General features: G+C 41.3%; 1 protein-coding gene across 3 annotated transcripts in view; it reads right to left on the bottom strand.

The window, feature by feature from the left end:
• Window positions 1–24,620, bottom strand: part of LOC126298742 (protein lap1-like) — a 176,419-nt gene that overhangs the window by 113,865 nt on the left and 37,934 nt on the right. The window lies entirely within an intron of this gene.

The following is a 24,620-nucleotide window of genomic DNA, read 5'->3' as shown; positions in this document are numbered from 1 at the left end:
TGGCATTTGAAGCTGATTTCGATAAGATTCTACTGACGCCAACATACATTGCACATAAGGGTCACGAAGATACGATACGATAAACTAGGGCCATTACAGAGGCACACAGTCGTTCCCCCCTCACTATTTGCAAGTGGAATAGGAAAGGAAATAACTAGAAGTGGTACAGGGTACCCTCTGCCAAGCACCATATGGTGGCTTGCAGAGTATCGATGTAGATGTAAATGCAAATGTAGACGCTGTTCTAACATGAGACAGGTTTCTCTCTGTGAAGAATACCAGAAATGGTTTCTACTGGAGTTGACGCACACTTAGAAACGAAATGGTGCATCACACACAACATGCTCCTTATCACAATTTGCAACCACACTGCTCTCCAGCCAAAGTTTTAAGTTGTATCCGGCTTGGAAATCACAGTCTGTTCACAAAAATGGATGTGCCTAAAACTACTACATTAGCTATATCAAAACACACAGTTCCTTCCTTCTCCATATGCTAGCCGTGTTATTCTGGCTATAGAATACGTAAATAAAAACTTCAATGTTCATGAACATGATACAAGGCAAAATGGAAAGTTCCACCACTAGCCAGTAGCGAGATCAGTTTTTAAAACTTCCATTAAAAATGTACAACAGTCCTCCACATAATATAAAAATTACTTCACCATTCTCACTCTTTAATGAAACCTTAAGGTCATTTTTACTGGATCACTGCTTCTATTCATTAGCAGAAAATTTAGGACATGTAAGATACAAGATGTTCAACATGAAAGTGCAAAATACCCTACTGCAAGTAGTGCAAGCATGTGTGCATGCTTGTGTGCTATTGTGACCCAGGAGCTAGAATCACACTGTGACCAGGAGGCCGGTCAAGGATTGTCGGTCAGTGGTCTAATTTACACACAGAGGCATCAGTGACATTTATTTATCATATTCAGTTTACAAAGTTATTCTTTCTCTTCACTGGGGTGGTATGTGGCAGGGTGTAAGTGAACACTGTGAAGAGGTGCTGATGCCACATCAGCAAGACATGACATCACCCTACAGGCCAGTGAGCCATGGCCATGTGCTGCACTGGAGGCAGTGGGGGGACAGGAAGGCATCACCTACCAAGGTATTCTGCAACCCAATGTACACAGACAATAGACGTTTTACCCAGAATCTTACTTTAACATTCACGGGAGAAGTTGTCTCAATGACTTGATGAGGACACATACTTATTCAAGCTTTTTGTGTTTGTTTTTCCCTTAGATGTGTGACAAATACCCATTGACCCACTCAATACTGTGGCAATTTTCCCCGTCCATTGTGTGGCCTGTTCCTGTAGTTCCAAAGCTTTAGTAGTGGCTTGGTTTACTTTCTGAAATCTTCTTACAAATTTTCTAAGCAATCTGCAGTTTAGTCTTAATTTAGGAATTATCGTATCAAAGGGGGATAGCATTTTCCTACTGTACACCACTCTGAAAGGTGGCAGACTTCCGCCAGTATGTACTGTAGAGTTATATGCACAAACTATGTACTGTAGATATGTATCTCAGTCAGTATGATGGCTATTAACATAATAAATCACCATTTTATAGGGTTGGTATTGTAAAATTCCATTCTCCTATTAGTTTGTGGATGGAATGAGCTTGTCCATAATTTCTGGATAAGAAGTACATGATGGATAAGAAGTACATTGCTTCATCTAGTCTGATAAAAAATTCATACCCTGATCTGTAATTCACATATAAGGCACCCCTAATTTTAGTATCCAGCTGGACTACTTATTAATCTGCTAATCAGGAACTGCTACCATTGCCAAGACCCTTGAAGGATAATCTATAATTGTCAGTACATATTTATTTCTAGCGTGTATCCTATTAAAAAGTCCTAACATATCAAGCCCAATCATTTGAAAGGGCTTAAACTCCTCTGGTAGTCTTTGCAAAGGGATTGTCTGATGACTAAGATCAGCTCTTTGTGCATAAGGTACACAGTCCTTCATGTATTGCTCAACATCACGTTTTCTTGTTCGCCACCAGAACTTTTCTGCTACTTTTCAGTCTACTGTTCGGCATCCGCCATTACCTGACAATACATGGCCATGCACTTGTTGCAACACTTCGTTCCGCAGATGCATCACGGACTGTGGTTGAGACCTGAATGTCTGACAGTCTTCATCAGCTGCTTGTTCTCTCTGCCACTCTATTAAACTTTTTCAGCACTGCAACTTTCCTACTCAGTGTACCTACATTTGTGTTTTCCACATGGTTTACAGATCACCTCATAATCAAATTAACTGAATTTGAGTGCCCAAGTCATTAACCTGGTTGATGAATCTTTCAGTCACAACAACCACTTTAATGATGTGTGGTCCATGAAAACCTTACACTATTGTCCATATATATAACAGTGTAAAGGGTATGCTTTTCCATATAACACTGAACATTTCCTTTTCCATAGTGGAGTCGTTACACTCTGCACACACTACTGGATGTTCCTACTCATCCATATTCTGTCCCATTGCTGATGCCACAGGAGAGGATACATTTCTTCTCAAAGCAAGAAAGACTAGTACTAGATCAGATACAAATGCTGCCTTCAGTGCTTCATACATTCTTTGACATTCTGCTGACCACTGGAATTTCATGTCGTTCCTCAACTGATTTTAAAGTTCTATAATACACTCCTGGAAATGGAAAAAAGAACGCATTGACACCAGTGTGTCAGACCCACCATACTTGCTCCGGACACTGCAAGAGGGCTGTACAAGCAATGATCACACTCACGGCACAGCGGACACACCAGGAACTGCGGTGTTGGCCGTCAAATGGCGCTAGCTGCGCAGCATTTGTGCATCGCCGCCGTCAGTGTCAGCCAGTTTGCCGTGGCATATGGAGCTCCATCGCAGTCTTTAACACTGGTAGCATGCCGCGACAGCGTGGACGTGAACCGTATGTGCAGTTGACGGACTTTGAGCAAGGGCGTATAGTGGGCATGCGGGAGGCCAGGTGGACGTACTGCTGAATTGCTCAACACGTGGGGCGTGAGGTCTCCACAGTACATCGATGTTGTCGCCAGTGGTCGGCGGAAGGTGCACGTGCCCGTCGACCTGGGACCGGACTGCAGCGACGCACGGATGCCCGCCAAGACCGTAGGATCCTACGCAGTGCCGTAGGGGACCGCACCGCCACTTCCCAGCAAATTAGGGACACTGTTGCTCCTGGGGTATCGGCGAGGACCATTCGCAACCGTCTCCATGAAGCTGGGCTACGGTCCCGCACACCGTTACGCCGTCTTAAGCTCAAGCCCCAACATCGTGCAGCCCGCCTCCAGTGGTGTCGCGACAGGCGTGAATGGAGGGACGAATGGAGACGTGTCGTCTTCAGCGATGAGAGTCGCTTCTGCCTTGGTGCCAATGATGGTCGTATGCGTGTTTGGTGCCGTGCAGGTGAGCGCCACAATCAGGACTGCATACAACCGAGGCACACAGGGCCAACACCTGGCATCACGGAGTGGGGAGCGATCTCCTACACTGGCTGTACACCTCTGGTGATCGTCGAGGGGACACTGAATAGTGCACGGTACATTCATACCGTCATCGAACCCATCGTTCTACCATTCCTAGACCGGCAAGGGAACTAGCTGTTCCAACAGGACAATGCACGTCCGCATGTATCCCGTGCCACCCAACGTGCTCTAGAAGGTGTAAGTCAACTACGCTGGCCAGCAAGATCTCCGGATCTGTCCCCCATTGAGCATGTTTGGGACTGGATGAAGCGTCGTCTCACGCGGTCTGCACGTCCAGCACGAACGCTGGTCCAACTGAGGCGCCAGGTGGAAATGGCATGGCAAGCCGTTCCACAGGACTACATCCAGCATCTCTACGATCGCCTCCATGGGAGAATAGCAGCCTGCATTGCTGCGAAATGTGGATATACACTGTACTAGTGCCGACATTGTGCATGCTCTGTTGCCTGTGTCTATGTGCCTGTGGTTCTGTCAGGGTGATCATGTGATGTATCTGACCCCAGGAATGTGTTAATAAAGTTTCCCCTTCCTGGGACAATGAATTCACGGTGTTCTTATTTCAATTTCCAGGAGTGTATGTGCAAAATTATTTACAAATTTTTGTGATAATAACTGCATAAACCTAGGAATAACTTGTTTTGTGGTTTGTGGCAATGCGGAGTTCTGGGCCACCTCTGTTAGACGAGGACCGGTTTGAACAGTTTTTGTGCTGATCACATGAGCAAGGTAGTTTGTCTGTGTTTATGCAAAATGGCACTTTTCCTTGATAAGCGTTAGATATGCAGATCACAGTCTACATCTTCAAATACATTTCACATGCTATGGTGTATGCTCCAAGAATATGATGATGCTGTCCAAGTATACCCAACAAGTTTTTGGCTTTAAACCACATAAGACTCCATCATTATAATAACCTCTGGAATGTGGCTGACACATTTGTCAGCCCGAACAGTGTACCTTTATACTGGTAATATCCCCATGGGACTGCAAAATCAGTCTTTGATCTATTTTCTGGGACTACTTCTAGCTAGTGATATCCAATTCTTAGATCAATTGTTGTAGAGTACTGGCAATGTCCTAGATTGTCTAACATTACTGTAATATTGGGGATGGGATACAGATCTGTCACCGTTTTTACATTCAGGCAGTGGTAACTACACAGAATATGTACTTCCTGCTACCACCTGTTGACTTTTTTTGGCACGATGACAACATTTGTGCCCCATGGGTTACTACTGTATGTTTTTATACCTTCTGGCAATTGCTGCTCTATAAACTCCTCCATTAAGGTTCAAGATACTTTGCTATGCCACAAGGTAAACAGGCACATCATTACTTGCAGCGGCACTGGGTAACCGGTGTTGCTAGTAAAGGGACATTTGTGTTAAATAAATCTGTAAACATAGTAGCAAAGCTTCCACTGCCTGCCGAGCACTGCCTCACAAGTGACTCACCTTTTCATGTAACATTGCTGCACTGATTGTTTGCTTGCTGTCTTGGTCATCACATGACCTACCTATACCTTCTTCATTTAACAACTTTAAAAGTAGCAATCATTATGTCCTTTGGCAAACAACCATATCCATGCCGAAGTTATCGAAGCTTACAGGAACCATAAATTCACTATTAATATTACTTACATGTACTGTGCTTCTGCAAATAGAACTATGAATTTTGTTTAATTATCATTTTTTCTCAATGGCTCTACCATACACACAATGCTCCATATGGTAAATCAACAACAATAGAAACTCACATTAACTTCCCTGTACCTATTGGTATTTTATGATGGGAACCAATCGTTAGTGTATGTATTTGCAGTTTAGCATGATGTCTGTCAAGAACATATAGCCCAAGAATTGCCAAATACCCTTCACTCACACCTTGTAACACTTTCATATGCTCAAGAACATCCCTAGTCCCGATACTGAAACTGAGCAATGTCATACACAACGACTGTATATTATTATCACGCACTCTGAGAAATTTGTGATGTGGGGGCCCCAGTCTCTTCCTGTCCATAAGGTCCAGACTGATGGACAACTGACGAGCACTCCTGTGTCTACCAGAAATTTATGTTCCTTGCCTCTCGCAAAGCCTGACAAGCAGCATTCCATCCGTGCATCTATTAGTGCAGAATACCTTTCAATGGTTGAAATATTCCCATTTGCATTTAATGGCTACTTCTGTTGACATTGTTTTCGCTTTCTACACTTCCCAGAATCCTTTGTTGTGTGTCCACTTGGCCACACTTATTGCATTCAGGTTGCTGACACTGCTTCTGTATGTGCCCTCACATCCACATTCACAACACATTACTTCTGCAGGGGAAAAAAAATATCCACATGTGGTCTGTAGCAACAAATATCTCCTCTAATTGTGTCATGAAGAGCCACAGCCTACTCTCTGAACTTTTCCATCCTTATCCCAAGTAACATCTCAGTGGGGATACCACACAGAAAAACATAGAGAGGCCTGTTCTCAGCTTCCCATGGCAAGACTCTAACCACTTCTGTGTTTTACATCAGCTGGTATGTCTGCACATTGATCCTCTGGATCCTATCTGGAAAGGTTTTCATTGATTCCTTATGTTTCTGTGTTGATGTAGTCAATTTTTTCCAGAAAAACCTAGCGCTTTTCTGCTTCTGCTAACGTTGTCGTAAACCATCAGCTAACTGCTAGAATGTTGCTGCCTTATCGAGAACCTCGTGGTACAGCAACATGTCTCTGCTTCACCCACCAATCATAAATTGGCCACACGGAGAGTAATATCATCTGATCAACCACTCATTGTGACAGTAGTTTTAACATTGTCAATGAACACAGTTATGTCCTCTGCTGACTTGCCATAAATAAGCATTATTAATGAAGCTGCTGAGGGATCAAGAGGGGGGATGTATACAGATGCTAATGCCTTGGCTTTCCTCAGACCCCAACTGCAATTGTTGAACCACAGCTTGTAGAAATTCTACCTGTCTACGTACCTCCTCTTTTTACTGCTGTTGCAGGGAATTCAATCCTGACAATGCCTGTGCTTATTCTGTTAAAGAAGTAACATATCCACCCGTAGTAGCAGAATGTGTGTCTGGCATTTTGCGTAATTTACCACTGCCATTTACAACAACAAGAAGAGAAATAGAGAAGCAGCATGTTCAGCACATAAACAGTAATTACACACTATCCCCTTCAGTGCATCATCACCCAACAAGACTCACAACAATCCTGTGCCAATTGGTCTACAAGTACTACAAATGAATGATACAGCCTTGGTACATGGCAATTCATGAGCTGAGCTGACAGGTTACAAAACTTACACTGAACTGGTGTTAAGTAAGTTTCCCTAACATTCCCTCTCAACAATGATCATTCCACAGGCTCTAATGGTTTAAGAGATGACGCCTTAAGAGAGCTATTGATGCCTATGCAATTTGACATGACACAAACAGATACATTTATTCACCACATCACATTTTGCTGGTTCAGCTTGATGACGGTCGATGCTGTAAATATAGGTTTACTTCCCCCAAAGTGCTGAGGTGAAAGCTACTTCTGACACCAACGTTGTGACCAGGGGAGCTGAGTTCACCTTGTAAGCAGGAGGCTGGGCATGGAGTGTGGGTGAGTGTTCCAGTTTATCCCAGGAGACCTCAGAGACACAGTAGTATCTGCAGATCATTTATTTATCCTGTTGAGTTCATAGTAAAGTGTCTTCATGGTGGCAGCTGGAGGCCTGGTATAAGTGCACACTGAGGAGAAGTACTGATGTCTCATCAGCAACGTGCGATATCTTGCAGATGCCTTGTAAGCGAGATGTGGTGTTGCCTTGCAGGGCAGTGAACTGTGGTTGTATGCTGTGCTGGTGGCAGCACAGAGCTGAGAACGCATTTCCTGCCCCGACATGCAGCGATACAGTGCAGCTCCAACCTCAGCACTCTCGTATACAGACCATCGCGCGTTAAGGTGAGGGTAGCCAACTGTGGTCAATGATGTCAGTCATCGCGAAGAATAGGCACTGGTCATCTGCCATGGATCAACCAAGACTGCAGCAGATTTTCACGAGTCAGTCAGCAGGTTGTGCGAACGCACCATGCCTGGTCCGTGTGGAGATGTCAGTTTGCACATCATCTCTGTAGCGGAAGAGGGGTGGCTGAATACCAGCCTTCTCATGTGCTATCTCCTAGTAGACAGGAATGGCAGAGCACAATTCTGGTATGGATCAGGTTGGCTGTGTCTCAGTGTCAAAGTCAGCAAGCAGGTGGACCATCAGCTTCTTGTGGTTTCACTGAAACTCAACACAGGCATTCTTCCTGATTCCAGCAACATGAACAGAATGGCAGTACAACTACGTATCTTTGAGCTCTGAAAGCCTCATTACATTACCTAACATCTGTTGCATCAGTGGTACGCCCTGCTGACATTCCGATTTGCACACCAGCCCAGAGCTAGCCTTCTCTGTCCTGACCTTACTTGGTAGAACTCTTCAAAAGATTTAAATGTGAAGAGTGCAATTATTCTGCTGCACAACAGTGCATACAGTTATACACAATATTTATAAAGGAATTGTGTGTCCTACAATCTGGAAAGCTATTTGGATGAATAAATAAATAAATACTGAATTATGATTGAATCAGGCAGTAGAAAGCAATGCTACAATTCATTGATCTATATTCCCTGCCATGGTAATAAGATTGAACAAACTCATTCGAGAGAGAGAGAGAGAGAGAGAGAACAAAAACTCCCATAATTTTTTACAAAACAGAAATGTGAACACAAAAAAAAAAATTTGGAGACAGTCAGACACAAACCAACAACATTTCATTTCACAACTCTGCCTCTCTACCCACTACACTACAGTGAGCATGTTTCACATACACCGATTAGGTGGGTTTATACTTATAAAACCTGTCTCTGTAATGCAACAACAGAAATAGGAGAACCAAGCACAAGAGGAGCCTGTGGTAGTAATTTGTGTGCACCCTGTATGAATGTTTGCAATTAGTTAAAAGTTGAATTGAAGATCATCCTAATACCAAAAATTACTGCTGACACTTGAATGTGGCTCAGTGGAAAAACATTGGAGTCCCGCTCGGGACAATGATGGTTGAAATCCCACCATATAGATTTACATTTTCCATTATTTCCCCAAACTGATCAAGGCAAATGCCAGGATGTTTAGCTTGAAAGGTCAAAGTTGACTTCCTTTCCAGTCCTTCCTTAATCTGAGCTTATGATTCTTCTCTAACGACCTAATCGTCAATGGATTGTTAAACCCTAATTTCTTCTTTCCTTACAGAAGAATGCTAAATATGTCAACACTGGAACAGACCGAAGCAAAATTATAGTACATAGGTCAAGCTGTGAAACTTATGAACTGACTGAGGTGGCAGCTCTAGCATCCAATGAGAATTGAGTTAACACTGGATCACAACATGTTTATGCTGAATGTTGAAATAAACATCCTGGTTCATGTTACGGTAACTTGAATGAGAGGCCCAAGTCACCACCACGGAAATACCATAGAACCACCTCTCGTCTGAACTACACTGTACACTTATTGCAGGTTAAACACATGATTACACTTTTGTTGCACTTTACACTGTGAATTATTTGAAATAAGACAAAATCGTGACCACACTACACACCATCAGTCATGCACTGTCCAGTGTCTTTGTTGTTTGGCCCGTTGTAGACCTGGCACTTCATGTGCCGCTGTGAGTGATGGCCTTTAGGAAGGTACCAGACTTTAAATTTTTATTGAATGCAGTTCCCTTCAAATTCTCACTAGTAAAATGGTTACCTGGATTACACTCCTGTTGCATTGAAAAGCGATTGTCATTGACAAGGTAAGACACTCATTGCTGGTCCCTACTGGTTGAGATATTTTTACGATCGTTCATATGCCATTGTTACATGGCTGTGAGTGGCATACCTTCTCTTACACACACATTTGTCAGTCCTTGTTGGAACACCAACAAACCAGGCAACTTCATCATGATGTGCTCAGTCACACATCAAGCACGATAACTCCTTTCTGACTTTCTGTTGGATCCTCAGTGGGGATTGTGCAGGTGAGTGCTTGCAGGCAGTTCTATATCATCTACAGTGCTTCTAGAAGACAATTGTGTTCATGAAAGAGGGTGATTAACAGTGTGTCCTGGGAGCTTCATTCCTCCATTATTTAAATTGCAATCAACATTACATTATATAATTTCCTGATGTAGTTTCCATGAAAACTTGTTGATCATACACTTTAAATTTTACTCATAAAGTTCTTATATAAGGATATCATATGATTTTAACATTCTCATGAAATGTTATTATGGGAATTTTTAGTTTAATTTTGACCTTTTGTAACAAGCTAAAAATGTCCATTTGGCCAGTAATAGAAAACAATCATAACTTCTGAAGCACACCCCATGCAGATAATTTACTTCCATCTGAACAATCCAAGAATGTACAACTGCATGATTCAAATCTAGAACTTGCCTCTAATTACTCTCTATTCATAAAAACAAACAAAAAACCAACAACAACAACTCCACAGAAGCTTTCCCACCAATTTTTTGATGTTATCAGCCTTGTGAGAAATGATGGACATACGTGGAACAGTTAAGATAGTAAACTCGCATTTGGAGGTAGTGGGGTTCATATACACCAGTCGGGCTGTCCTGATTTCATGTTTCACTGGTTTTCCTAAATCACTTAAGGAAAATGTTGGGATAGTGCCTCTCAGATAGACACCATTTATTTCCTTCCCCATTCTGTTTCAGTCTGAGGTGTTACAATATCTGTAATGCTCTCAACCTATACGAGGCTATTAAAATGTTATCCATTCCTGACTAGGATGGTTTTCTCCAGCAGGATAATTGTCACTATCTTATGGCCAGAAGCATGACAGTGAGCCAACACTGTTTTCTTGGTCATCAAATTTGCCTGATCTGTACCAAATGGAACACATCCAGAATACCATTGTGCGCCAGCTCCATGCACAAATCACCAGTCTATAATTCATGGGAACTGTGTTAACTGTGCATAAACACCTAATGCCCCATATCTCTGTAAACTGCCTGTGGACTCGTCAAATCCATGCCACTCAGAATCACTACCAAACTGAATCAGTCTCATACAGAAAGCATTTATTTAGCACATGTCTTTCAAGCCCTTCCATAAACAGCCAGATTCAACCAACACAACCATTGAATTGTGCACTGTTTCCACAGAGTAAGAGTCAAAAATACATAGTTTTCTAATATCATTAGCTGCAATTGCGTGGAAATTTTTATTATACGAAATTGTAGCCAAACATCAACACTGGCTTTAATCATCGATTACTGCTCACAAACATGATATGGACTTCATTTATTGCATATATGGCTTTACTTATTTATGGTCTCGTACATTTCTCCACTTGAATGTGGTTTTTATAGTTTTTTGTATGACACTCTTGTAAAAACAAAATTTTTGCTGTTCCAAAGTCGTCAAACAGTCAGTAAAGTCAGCTATTTTAAATTGTTAGGACTGAGGCTAGATGGAAGGTTTTCTTGGAAGTTCCACATTTTAGATCTTATGCAGAAACTACATGCTGCTATTTTCACTGTCAGAACACCTCCCCTATCTGACACAGAAAGCGTGAGGCTTGTGTACTTCGCTTACTTTCAGCCTCTTACCTCATGTGGTGTTTATTTTGTAGCAACTTTGTGCTCTCACCAATAATGTTCTTAGCCCAGAAAAGTGTAGATTCACTGATCTGCTATGCCAGTTTGCACATTTTGTGCACAATGCTGATCAGGAGTCTCTGAATTCTAACTGTATCATATCTGTACATATACTCCATCATGAGATTTGTTGCTCACAATATTGACTCATTCAGAAGAAAATGCTATTTCATTTAGTGACACTAAAAGGAAAAAACAATATTCACTTGTATCACACTTCTTTAAGCATTGTACAAAAAGCTGAGAATTATTCAGAAAGTTTCATTTGCAAATGACTTCCAGTAGTACTGAAATAACTGAGTGACAGACACCAAATATTCAAATACAATTTACACACTTTCCTTGTGGTTCACTCCTCCTATCCTCTACAGGAGTTCACTGCAGTAACTGAGAAATTTTCTCTTTAATATGTTATTATACTCCCTCACAGCTTCTGTGTGTTTTATTATTTAATTTCTTTGCTTATAAATTTTCTAAACAGTACTCTGTAAACTATGTTGCCACCCCGTGCCATGGCTACGTAATTCTGGCTCGTATGGTCCCATGAAACCTGATACATAAATAAATAAAAATAAATAATAAATTACACCATTACAGATACCTAAGAAAGGAAATTAATGTATACAGTATAGCATAATAGGAAGAATGCATGATTCAGTTTGTAGACATTTGGGGGAATACAATGTACAAGATTTAGTACACAAAGCTACCATCTCGGAAAACAACAATGGCTCCAATCCCAGTGCACACTGAATGGAACTGAGCTTGGATGACAGATGACAGACATGACTTCTTCTCACATGGGCACAACGTGATTTTCCCACAAACAATCAATATCCAATGAGATTCCTAAATGAGAAACCCATGGCTTAATCTTTCCTTGTTTACAGACCTAACTGCACACTGAAGTTTAACGAGAGCCTTGGAGACAATCACTTTTTAGGTTTCTGTATCTCATTTAGTAAAAACAGTGCCATTAGGGGATCGCTTTGTCAATAAATTCATTTTTCCTAGCCAAGAAGTAAAATATAAATAAAACCTATCAAAACAAGCAAAGCGATTTCATTAAGTTTTTAATAACCCAGTGAAATCAGTACATCCATATCTCCTAGTCAAGTATTCAATGTTAGTTTGTATTCATAAAGATAAGATTACAGTGCTTAACTCTGGCACTGATGTAAACTTAAGAAAATACTTTTGTCACTGAAGCTTCTTTGGTTTACTACACATCACTGAACTATTAAACTGAGTAGACTCCTAAAACTTTAAATTATGATTTTCTTTTTTTCATGGTCAAAATTTGATAAAATAAAGCTTCTACATTGTCCCAAGCTACAGTCAAGTTACCTCTGAAAATCCCATAAAATTTCATCTCATGGTTTTGGAAATTAGGGTGTTCAGACAGACAGACATAATGATTTTAGATAAAACTTTAAAACATGACATCGGGCAAGGTCAAAATACTCTGCTATCCAATGGCGCACACATGAGACTTCAGTGAATACTGAGCAACTGGCCACCATTGCTGGGCTGCGGCATATTGTTAAACAGTAGTCAGAGGATTGTGCAACCTCACGTGCTTCCCGCAGCAGCTGCGCTCCATGCAAGCACAAGCTGCGGCTGTCGACTGGAGCCCGAGTATCTCTGACAAGTGCTCTCTATTGATACTTGGCCTAGGTGGGGAATCCAAATCACTCTCAAATACAAAAAGAATTGGTCCAGTCATTTTAAAGATTAGCACAGACAGCAGACAGTTACAACAGTTTTAGTGTAAATTTCTAAAAGCTTTAACTATTCATATGTTATAAACTGGCATTAAATTCTAACAGATCATATTGAGAATGAAACATTTTTGATAAACTTTCTGTGTGTCATTGTCTTGAAATGGCATACTTTCATAATATGCAACACAAAACAACTAAATATGGAACTTCTTTAGACTTTTGTTCTTGTTGGGGCCCACAGCCTGAAGTTTTTTTAAGAACAAAAACATGGTCCAAGCTGGCTGTAATCAATTTATTGTCTACGCGGTTAGCTAATTTCAACCATCTGTCATTTTCAACTACATATCACAAGCATCAAGCTTCACATCATATTTGACAAAATAGCAAGTACACATGGCACATATCAATTTCGCGCGCGCGCGCGCGCGCTCGTGTGTGTGTGTGTGTGTGTGTGTGTGTGTGTGTGTGTGTGTGTGTGTGTAGCACAAATACAATCCAATAGTGCACTAAATTATGTCAATTACCAATGGGGATGTTATTTAATGCACTACTGGATTGTATCTGTGCTACACACCACATGCAAACTGTGTGTGCCATTCCATATGTACTGGCTATTTAGCCAAATAAGATGTGGAGCTTACTTGTGGTCAGTGCTTGAAAATGACAAATGGCCAAAATTAAACTATCAGTATGGGCAATAAATAGATTACAGCCTGCTTGAGCAATGTTATCATTTTTAAATTCTTTAACCACCTATGTGACATTTCTCATTATTTTGTTAAAACAAACTATATCAAAAACGACGCATTTTCGAGAGATCCTTAATGTGGTGTTTCTTTGAAACCGAGTATATTCATACGGCGTACACTATAATGCAAAGACCACGAAATATGGACTTCGTCTGAAAAATGATGAAATCTAATATGGCGTTTCCCCAAGTTCTGCTTGTGACTAGAATGAGACCTTACACCTCATTGGCCACGATCTTCTCCACGAAACAAAAATAAGACTTGTCCTTTTCAGTCTTTCATGCTCTTGAATGTTATAGAATGTGAAATTCCACATTGTGACGTCACAAAACTCGACCACGCTCCTGTCCTAGAGCGCTTTCACGTCCTGGTGAGGACAATTTGCGAAAGAAGTTTACCAGGGATAGGAGTTATGACAATAAAGAAACACAAGTTATAAAACACGAAGGCCATAGCGGAAGCGGAAAGGGAATTTGTACCTCAGAAAGAAAATACCATATTTACCCGACTATACGACGGCCCTAATTATAAGACCACCCTTTTTTTCCCCCAAGAGGTTTCTAGTGAAATTTTTTTAACATATACTAACTAATGAAAATAACAAACTTTTTTTCCCTTCCGAATATGTTGCAATTCCTGAAGGTATGCTTACCGTGGATGGTGCGCACACAGTTGCTTTTATCTGAATACTGACGTTTGTCGCAATGTCTCTTGCTTCCAAAGAAATCGCCTGTCGGCCACTCTCTCATTGGCTGCGTATAACTAGTAGTTGACACACCCCCTTTCATTCCCGTCGTACGTCATGGTGAGCGCATGAATCACATAATCTAGACTTCTACCGTCTCCAGCAGAGAGGTATACTATTGTTGAGTATCTGTCCAATTTTAAAGGCAATTCAATTCCGACTGCAAATAGACACGCAAACTACAGTTTAAACGTGTTGTATGTTCCTAAAAAGCCGAAGTAAGCGTTATATATGCCCACATCTGTCAAGATTGACTACTCTCCGCCCTCAACCGAATTGACAGCCAGGCTGCTATCACCGCCCCTCTCCAACCCTTCCGTGGCACTGTGCTCCAGCAACTGTGAAACACGGGACTGCAGTATCTTCTGGGGGCGCAAGTCATATGTAACAACAGCAACTCATACATAAATAAAATATCGCAATAAAGATTCAGTCCAATATGAGAACTTCCGCTGGTACTGCGATCTAGTGACGTCTGTAGGTACTATCTCCAAGACGCATTTTGCTGCTGTAATTTATTCTCGCAACAACAATCAGTCAGTTTAATATGATTTATTTCGTTTATTAAAGATTTCACTTTAATTTCCCTTCTTGTTTCATCTGAATGTCGCCATCACCTGTTCTAAAGCTGGTCAGGTAAACGGGTATTCTGATATGTTAAACGCGACCGAATTTCTCATTTGCAACCACTTAATACTTATCAAATCATTACAGTCTCTCATAATCAAATAAAATATTGACCTGGGTTTAGAGTTACGTAATGTTTTTTGAAGAACATTTCCGCTTTCGAATGTTACCTTTATTTAAATAGCAGCATTAAAGCTTGTACAGGGTATTCATACAAGTATGGGAACTTTTGTTACAAAGTTGTTCAGATACAACAAAAATTTAGAAGATGATAGGATTTAGAGCTATTTTCTCCCGTGAGATCTTAAGCAGAGCAGTAGATTGTATATTGTAGTGACTAGTTCATGGTTTGTCGCGTATCCCTGGCACAAGCACCGCGTGAGTCACATGCCACGTGATCGGGAAATCTTGAGCATAATTTTCCTCAGCCTTGCCCTTACGAATTCTTTAAAATAAATTTGCATGTGACCTCAATACACAAAGTTTCATCTGCAAATGCAAGATGATCCCCATGTACTCTATTAAACAACGTAAAAATGTTAATCACAGCAGCAATTGTTCAATCTGCGAATATAATACGACCCTGTTTTTTTCGAATGGAGAATCTGGGAAAAGACCTCGTTGTATTATCCAGTAAATACTGTAAAAAGTATTTGAGTGACAGTGGATTTGCACTTTATGGTGGGACTTCAAGATATAAAGGTGACATGAGGGTGAGTGAACGAAGCCTGTAGAAGCTTCAAACAGGAAGTCAAAGGTAGAGAGAGGACATAGCCAATTTAGATGGTATTAAAAACACTCGGTTATTCAGCTGCAGCTTAAGGTTATAGGAGCTCTCCATTACGAATATAGCACATGTTACTGTGAATGAACTAAAAAGCACTTGAGAACTACATGGAAATATATATGGCCATAAAGATAAGATAGTTTTCCATTGTCACCCATGTACAGACAGTTTATAATTCCTCTGTTTTGTAATCACCAATCACCATCTCTCTCTCTCTCTCTCTCTCTCTCTCTCTCTCTCTCTCTCTCTCTCTGTGTGTGTGTGTGTGTGTGTGTGTGTGTGTGTGTGTGAGAGAGAGAGAGCGCAAAGAATATGGCACTGTTCACTTTCAGCACTTTGAGCACAGAATGTGGCAAAATCATAATTCTATAATTAGTACACTATTGCACTGAAATCTGCCTACAATTTTATTTTCATTGTTTTCGTAAATGTATATTAATCCTATCAGCAATCTTTCACAATCTGCCCACTTGCAACAACTATTATTACCACAACACCAACAACAATGCAGCACTTCTTTCACTTAACACCAATATATAATTAAAATATTTTTGCTTTCTATATTTTCTTAATGAATGAAAAAGAAAATAGAGAAAAAATCGAACTCATCTTTTCAGTTTTCATTTAACTGCACATTTTAGAATACATGAGTTTTAAACATAGATGTAATTACACTGCCTGATAGCAAAATTGAAACAACCAGAAAACTGTCGAATGTTGATGTAACTTTGTACACAGACACACCACTGGCGGTGATTTACTCATAAATGATTACAGTTGCAATTTTCTGTGACAGGTAGAACGGCCATCAGAGTGCACTAGTGTTATTACAAGGCTTGGTAGAGTGTGTAATGGGCGTGAATAGCATCACATGTTGAGTCATCACTATGAAGAGCATGGAGATGCCACACACTCATGTGAGACAGTGTTATCTTCAGCTGACAAAATTTGAAATTGGTCTCATAGTGTGATTCCAGTTTGCCAACTGAATGAGTCATGCAAGATCCAGATTTGTGTGGCATTCAGGTGTGACTGTGATCCTATGTTGCACTTCATAAGAATGAAAGGCAGCCACACTCGGCGTCAAGTTTCTAGTCGACTACATATAATCACCATAAAGGAGAATTGGCATATTGTGCACCAAGTATATTGTAGCCCTCCACAGCTGCACCTGCCATCCGAGAACATGTAATGGACTCCCTGTGACATTCTGCATCATCCTGCACCATTTGTCAGTGATTAACAGTGGCCAGACTAGGAAATTACAGTCCCATGCAAGGCTACCATTAACAAAACACAAACAGCTGTGTTTGAAGTGGTGTCTACATCTACATTTATACTCTGCAAGCCACCCAACGGTGTGTGGCGGAGAGCACTTTACGTGCCACTGTCATTACCTCCCCTTCCTCTTTCAGTCGCGTATGGTTTGCGGGAAGAACGACTGTCTGAAAGCCTCTGTGCGCACTCGAATCTCTCTAATTTTACATCTGTGATCTCCTCGGGAGGTATAAGTAGGGGGAAGCAATATATTTAATACCTTGTCCAGAAACACACCCTCTTGAAACCTAGCGAGCAAGCTACACCGCGCTGCAGAGGGCCTCTCTTGCAGAGTCTGCCACTTGAGTTTGCTAAACATCTCCGTAACGATATCACGGTTACCAAATAACCCTGTGACGAAACGCGCCGCTCTTCTTTGGATCTTCTCTATCTCTTCTGTCAACCCGATCTGGTATGGATCCCACACTGATGAGCAATACTCAAGTATAGGTCAAACAAGTGTTTTGTAAGCCACCTCCTTTGTTGATGGACTACATTTTCTAAGGACTCTCCCAATGAATCTCAACCTGGTACCCGCCTTACTAACAATTCATTTTATATGATCATTCCACTTCAAATCGTTCCGCATGCATACTCCCAGATATTTTACAGAAGTAACTGCTACCAGTGTTTGTTCCACTATCATATAATCATACAATAAAGGATCCTTCTTTCTATGTATTCGCAATACATTACATTTGTCTATGTTAAGGGTCAGTTGCCACTCCCTGCACCAAGTGCCTATCCGCTGCAGATCTTCCTGCATTTCGCTACAATTTTCTAATGCTGCAGCTTCTCTGTATACTACAGCATCATCCGCGAAAAGCCGCATGGAACTTCTGGCACTATCTACTGGATGATTTATATACATTCTGAAAAGCAATGGTCCCATAACACTCCCCTGTGGCACACCAGAGGTTACTTTAACGTCTGTAGACGTCTCTCCATTGATAATAACATGCTGTGTTCTGTTTGCTAAAAACTCTTCAATCCAGCCACACAGCTGGTCTGATATTCCGTAGGCTCTTACTTTGTGTATCATGCGACAGTGCGGAACTGTATCGAACGCCTTCCGGAAGTCAAGAAAAATAGCATCTACCTGGGAGCCTGTATCTAATATTTTCTGGGTCTCATGAACAAATAAAGCGAGTTGGGTCTCACACGATCGCTGTTTCCGGAATCCATGTTGATTCCTACAGAGTAGATTCTGGGTTTACAAAAACTACATGATACTCGAGCAAAAAACATGTTCTAAAATTCTACAACAGATCGACATCAGAGACATAGGTCTATAGTTTTGTGCATCTGCTCGACGACTCTTCTTGAAGACTGGGACTACCTGTGCTCTTTTCCAATCATTTGGAACCTTCCGTTCCTCTAGAGACTTGCGGTACATGGCTGTTAGAAGGGGGCAAGTTCTTTCGCGTACTCTGTGTAGAATCGAATTGGTATCCCGTCAGGTCCAGTGGACTTTCCTCTGTTGAGTGATTCCAGTTGCTATTCCTTGAACACTTATTTCGATGTCAGCCATTTTTTCGTTTGTGCGAGGATTTAGAGAAGGAACTCTGGTGCGGTCTTCCTCTGTGAAACAGCTTAGGAAAAAGGTGTTTAGTATTTCAGCTTTATGCGTGTCATCCTCTGTTTCAATGCCATCATCATCCCGGAGTGTCTGGATATGCTGTTTCGAGCCACTTACTGATTTGATGTAAGACCAGAACTTGCTAGGATTTTCTGTCAAGTCAGTACATAGAATTTTACTTTCGAATTCACTGAACACTTCACGTATAGCCCTCCTTATGCAAACTTTGACATCGTTTAGGTTCTGTTTGTCTGAGAGGTTTTGGCTGCGTTTAAACTTGGAGTGAAACACTCTTTTCTTTCGCAGTGTCATGACCATAAAGCACGGACTTGTGACAAATAGAACTGCACTGTGTTCAGCAATGAATCACAGTTCTGTACTACCGCAGATGACCACTGTCGGTAAGTTTGGTGGCAACCTGGAGAGAGGTCCCATTCTTACAGTGTTTCATTGAGGCACAGCAGTGTCACTCCTGGGGTCACTTAGTGGGGAGCCATCAAGTGTGACTTCAAGCCACAGCTGGTAGTGACTGAGGGAACTCTGATGGCATGTTGGTACATAATGGACTTACTGAATCCTCATGAGTTACCTCCTCTCGCACAACATTATTGTGGTGCCATTTTCAACAGGACAATGCTTGTACAAACATGGCACATCTCTATGAACTGTCTGTGTGATGTTGAGGCACTCCCATGGCCAGCAAGATTCCCCAATTTGTCCCCAATATAACACATAGGGGGGCCAGTTCGGATGTCAACCCTGTCCCAGTTCCAGTGTCCAGGATATCAGACCAATTACAACAGTATATTTATATGGATATGGTGTCCGTTCTTTCGGACATGTCCGAAAGAACAGACACCAATCCATGTAAATATATAGTTCCGGCAATACCGGCCATGACCTCCTTCTTCTGTGCAGATGCACACACATTCCCCAAACTCTTATGGGACTTGGAAAGAATGTCTTCCACGAGTAATGAGTGTGTTGGGGTGGGACACTAAGGACGTAGTGTGTGGATAAACAAGGTGAGAATGTGAGTCTCGTGGGAGACGTGCGTGAGATAGTCCCTGCAGTCGCACTATCCTCTGTGCCCTCAGTGGCTCAGATGGATAGAGCATCTGCCATGTAAGCAAGAGATCCCGGTTTCGAGTCCCGGTCAGGCACACATTTTCACCTGTCCCCGTTGATATATATCAATGCCCATGAGCAGCTGATGGTATTAATATAATTATAATATCAATTACAACAGTTGTGGGTCAGCTTGCCTCAGAAGAGGATACAATGGCTTTATAACCCCTTCTAACAGATATTGGTGGCTATATCTGGGGCCAAGGGAGTGAAACATCATACTGATAAGTAGGCTCATATCGCTAAGTTCTTTGTAAATTTGACTCAGTTTTGTAATCATTGAAACTATATCTCACGTTCTCTCAACCTATGAAGCTGCGTTCTATTCCCTTCTGGGGCTCACTTTTTTTTTGTCAGATTTCAATAAAGTGCCCAACATTACACCCCAATTCCAATGCCCCCATCCAACGATAAAATAATGCAAGTTAAATTCTCCATAACTTTCCATTACCACACAAATGAATTATAATTTGGACTCTATAGGTGTGCATTTAACACTTTATTACATTCTTCACTTACCTCTATGGTGCAAATTCTTTGAAATCAATGTTTTTAATCTCTTCACATTTTCCACTATTTAAGAACCCCCTTTCCCAACAGTTAGTAATATGAAAAAACGAGTCTTACTATTTAGGTGCATTTTGAGAAATTGAAGCTTGAAATATTTGTGAGAGACAGCTGTACAACCTGGGATGGAATATGTAATGCAGTCTTGTGTATTACTGCTACTACACACAGAGCATGTGTTGAATGTGTCTGCATGGTGACATTCTTCAGTAAGTGAGCACAGTCTTAGTCTTTCTCTCTGCACAGAGTTAAAAATCAGCATTCATGTAATATGATGCACTTCATTGTGGACTTTTACAGCACAGTTTTCCAAGAGACCACCACTCTATGCCAACCATCTAGACACACATCTCAAATTGTCATATACAGGAATTTACGTTCACCACCACTCCACACTATTACCAAGACTGTAAATAATGAGAGCCCAGCCTAATGGAGGCACAAAAAAGATAAATTTGTGGAATAAACCTTTCTGACTTACTGAAGTATGACAGAACAGATTATATTATTATTATTATTATGATTATTATTATTATTATCACACATATAATAAAAGACCACGTTCATAGAAGATAACATTGGAGTACAGAGGGTATGCTCACTGAATTCCTCAAACAATAACACCAGCAAAAACTTGAAGCATTCCATAGAACAGTAAAACCTTGGAGACTCTTGCCTGTCTACCACTGTAGAGGCCTGTTTCTGTACAATTGCATAATATGACTTCCACACACAAGATTTCATAATTTTATCCCAAGCAAAAATGGTGGGGCAAATACACAGCTGACCAATAAAACTCCAACAGCATGAACACAGCATTCAGTGAACATGGAACAGGCATGAAGTGTCCTACATGTTTGAATATGTGAACTATTAGTATTTCAGAACAACCATACAAAGTACAAAGGAGTAAAGCCACATACATTCTACGTATAAGGAAAGATTACACAGCAGGTTTCCCACTAGGAAATTTCCTCCGAGTTTTGCAGGCTTGTGAAATATCATTTTATGCCTTAAATAAGAAGGGGGAATGTCTACCAGCACACGGAATTTAACAGTGGCAGGAGTGTCCCTTATTGAGGCTGCAGTTTATCATTCCACGATGTTGCTGATCATACAGGCTAGGATCCCACAACTGCCATGAAAACTTGGAATCTGTGTGTTCAGGGCAACCATATTCAGTGTCATGCAGTATGTCAACAGCCTTACACCTCTAGCACCCGAGACAATAGACATATTGTTTGCTCGCCCATGCAACATCGTACAGTCACATCACATACTTTGAGTCAGGAAATGAGCTTTTTTGCAGCAAGGCAAGTATCCACAAGGACAGTACGATGACATCTGGACTGTCAGTACAGCAACCGCTGTTGCAGCTTCCCTTTACGCAGCAACAGCGGGAAGCAGGCCAACAGTAGTGCACCCGACAACAGCACTGTTCACAGGAGTGACACCACAATGCATTCTTGGAGCGCCATTTCTATATACAGTACCACAATTGATGTATCCATGTGTATAGCTTCTAAGGAGAATGAGTGTTAATGGGCTGCATTCCTCATCATCATACAGGGTCATTGCCTGCCATGATGGTGCGGGCTTCCATTGGGAACAAAATATGACCGCCTCTGACTAATATAGTGGTAATTTTGATAGCAGCCATTACATTTTTGAAGTGTTAGTTAGGGCCAGTGGCTATGCCCATCTTTGGGGTCTTTGTGACATTATCTTACAAGAAGATAGCCCAAGACTGCATGGTGCTCATGATGTCCTAACCTTCAACTTGTTCTCCATCTCTCTCACCCAGTGAAAACATCAGGTCGTGGGTTGCAGAGACATTGGCATGCCACCACTCACTAGTCACTACGATTGATGAACTGACAAAGTTGAAGCAGGATGGAATGATAGATACAGATCTATCACACAAGCTCAGTTTGATTCAATGCCCAGTCAAGTTGGCCCATTGTTCCTGTAAAAGGTGGCAGCTCTCTGTACTAAATTTCACAATGATGTAACCTCAAATCACCTTCAAATTTAATTATGTATTTTTCTTCTGTACTGTATAATGTGAATAATTAAAACTTTTTTATTCCTATTCTTCCTGGTACAGCAATTTTAATGGTCAGCAGAGTATACAGCAATGTTGGAACAACATTTTTCCGGTTCTGCGACAGATGAAAGCCTTCAGCACACATTCTTGATTTCATTGGAAGATCCTTACATTTCATTACTAATCAATCTTGCACCAGAGGTTGATTCTACTATGCTGCCCTGTCAGACTTTCTGCATAATATGAGCCATAGAAACAACAATGGTGGCTGCATGCATCAGATGCCCAATAAGGGCCCTTTTAGATATTCATTTACAGCATAGATAAATGATGATTACCAATGTGTGAAGGACGTTACACAACTCAGTTACCAAAACCTGTACCTACACAGACCAGCCAGAACATTATGATCACCTACCTAATAGAAGGGATGTCTATTTTTGGCATGGATAACAGTGGTGACGCATCGTGGCATGCAAGATATGAGGCCTTGGTAGGTCACTGGAAGGAGTTGGGCACCACATCTGCACATACAAGTCACTTAATTCCCCTAAATTCTATGACGGGGGCCCATGAGCTCTGACACTACATTCAATCACATTCCAAATGTGTTCCTTCAGATTCAGATCTGGTGAAATGGGGGCCAGCACATCAACTGGAACTCACCGTTGTGTTCCTAGAACCACTTATCACACTCCTGGGCTAGTGACATGGTGAATTATCTTGATGAGAAATGCCACTGCCAATGGGAAATATGATTGTCATGAAGGGGCATATGTGATCTGAAACCAGTGTACGATACTCCTTGACTGTCATGGTGCCTTGCACGAGCTCCACTGAACCCATCAATGCCCACGTGAATGTTCCCCAGAGCATAGTGGAGCTGCTGCCAGCTCATCTCTGTCCTGCAGTAGAGGTGTCAAGGAGCTGTTCCCCTGGAAGATGATGGATTTGTGCCCTCCCATCAGCATGATGAAGAAGGTATCAGGATTTATCAGACCATGCAACACTCTGCCACTGTGCTTACATCCAATGCCAATGGTCGTGTGCCATTCCAGTCATAGTTGCTGATGTTGTGGTGCTAATACTGGCACATACATGGATTGTTGCCTGTGAAGGCCTATCGTTAGGAGTTTTCGGTGCACTGTGTGTTCAGAAACACTTGCACTCTGCCCAGTATTAAATTCTGATGTTAGTTCTGCCAAAGTTTGCCGTGTGTCATGTTTTACCAGTCTGCCCAGCCCATGACATCCAATATCTGTAATGAGGGGTGGCCACCAAACCCAACAACATGTGGATGTGGTTTCACCTTGATTTTGGCACATGTTGAAAACACTCACCACAGCACTCCTCAAACACCCAACAAGTCATGCAGTTTCTGAAATGCTCATGCCAAAAATACTGGCTATCATAATCTGCCCTTGGTCAACTCAAATGGATATCACGCCTTCCCCATTATACACACGAACAGCACACTCACTGATACTACATGCACCATGTGTGTGTCTGATTAGTAGTCATTCCTTGCCAGGTGATGCTGCTATTGCCTGGATGGGTTTATGTCAATAATAGGTTGGTGGTCACATGGTTTTGGCTGATCAGTAAATATTACCAGCCTCAGTGTGAATGTGGCAGCAATGTGTGTCAATTTAGCTGTAATCCAGATGCTTCTTTTACCAATCAATACAGTGCATACCCATTCATCAAATCCAAATTATTCTATACAAAGATAATGAACATCCAATAGAGCTTTACATTAAAGCTATTTCTCTTATATCCCAGCACAACACAGGTGCCACTAAATCCTTAATAAATTTGCAGATATTTTCACTGTTGGAATATCAACCCTTTCAACAAGTTTTGACAATACTGTAGTTATAGTAACCATGAGATACCACTTATAGGCACTAATGTCATAGAGAAGGAAAATATGTGCATTAGGAGAGCACTTCCAGTATCGGATAGCATTCAGTGTCTGTTTAAAGAGCTACAACCAATATTTGATCATGTGAGGAATGTGCCAAAACATATCTCTCTCATATTTCTCAGCAGATGTGAATTCAACTTTTATTAAAAAAGTTCTGTAGGTATTTTTTAAAAAGGTAAGAGCTGGGCAACCTAAA

Source organism: Schistocerca gregaria, chromosome X (assembly GCF_023897955.1).
Source record: "Schistocerca gregaria isolate iqSchGreg1 chromosome X, iqSchGreg1.2, whole genome shotgun sequence".
Taxonomy (NCBI): Eukaryota; Metazoa; Arthropoda; class Insecta; order Orthoptera; family Acrididae; genus Schistocerca; species Schistocerca gregaria.
The sequence above is the reverse complement of the archived record's forward strand: the minus strand, read 5'-3'. Positions and strand labels throughout refer to the sequence as shown.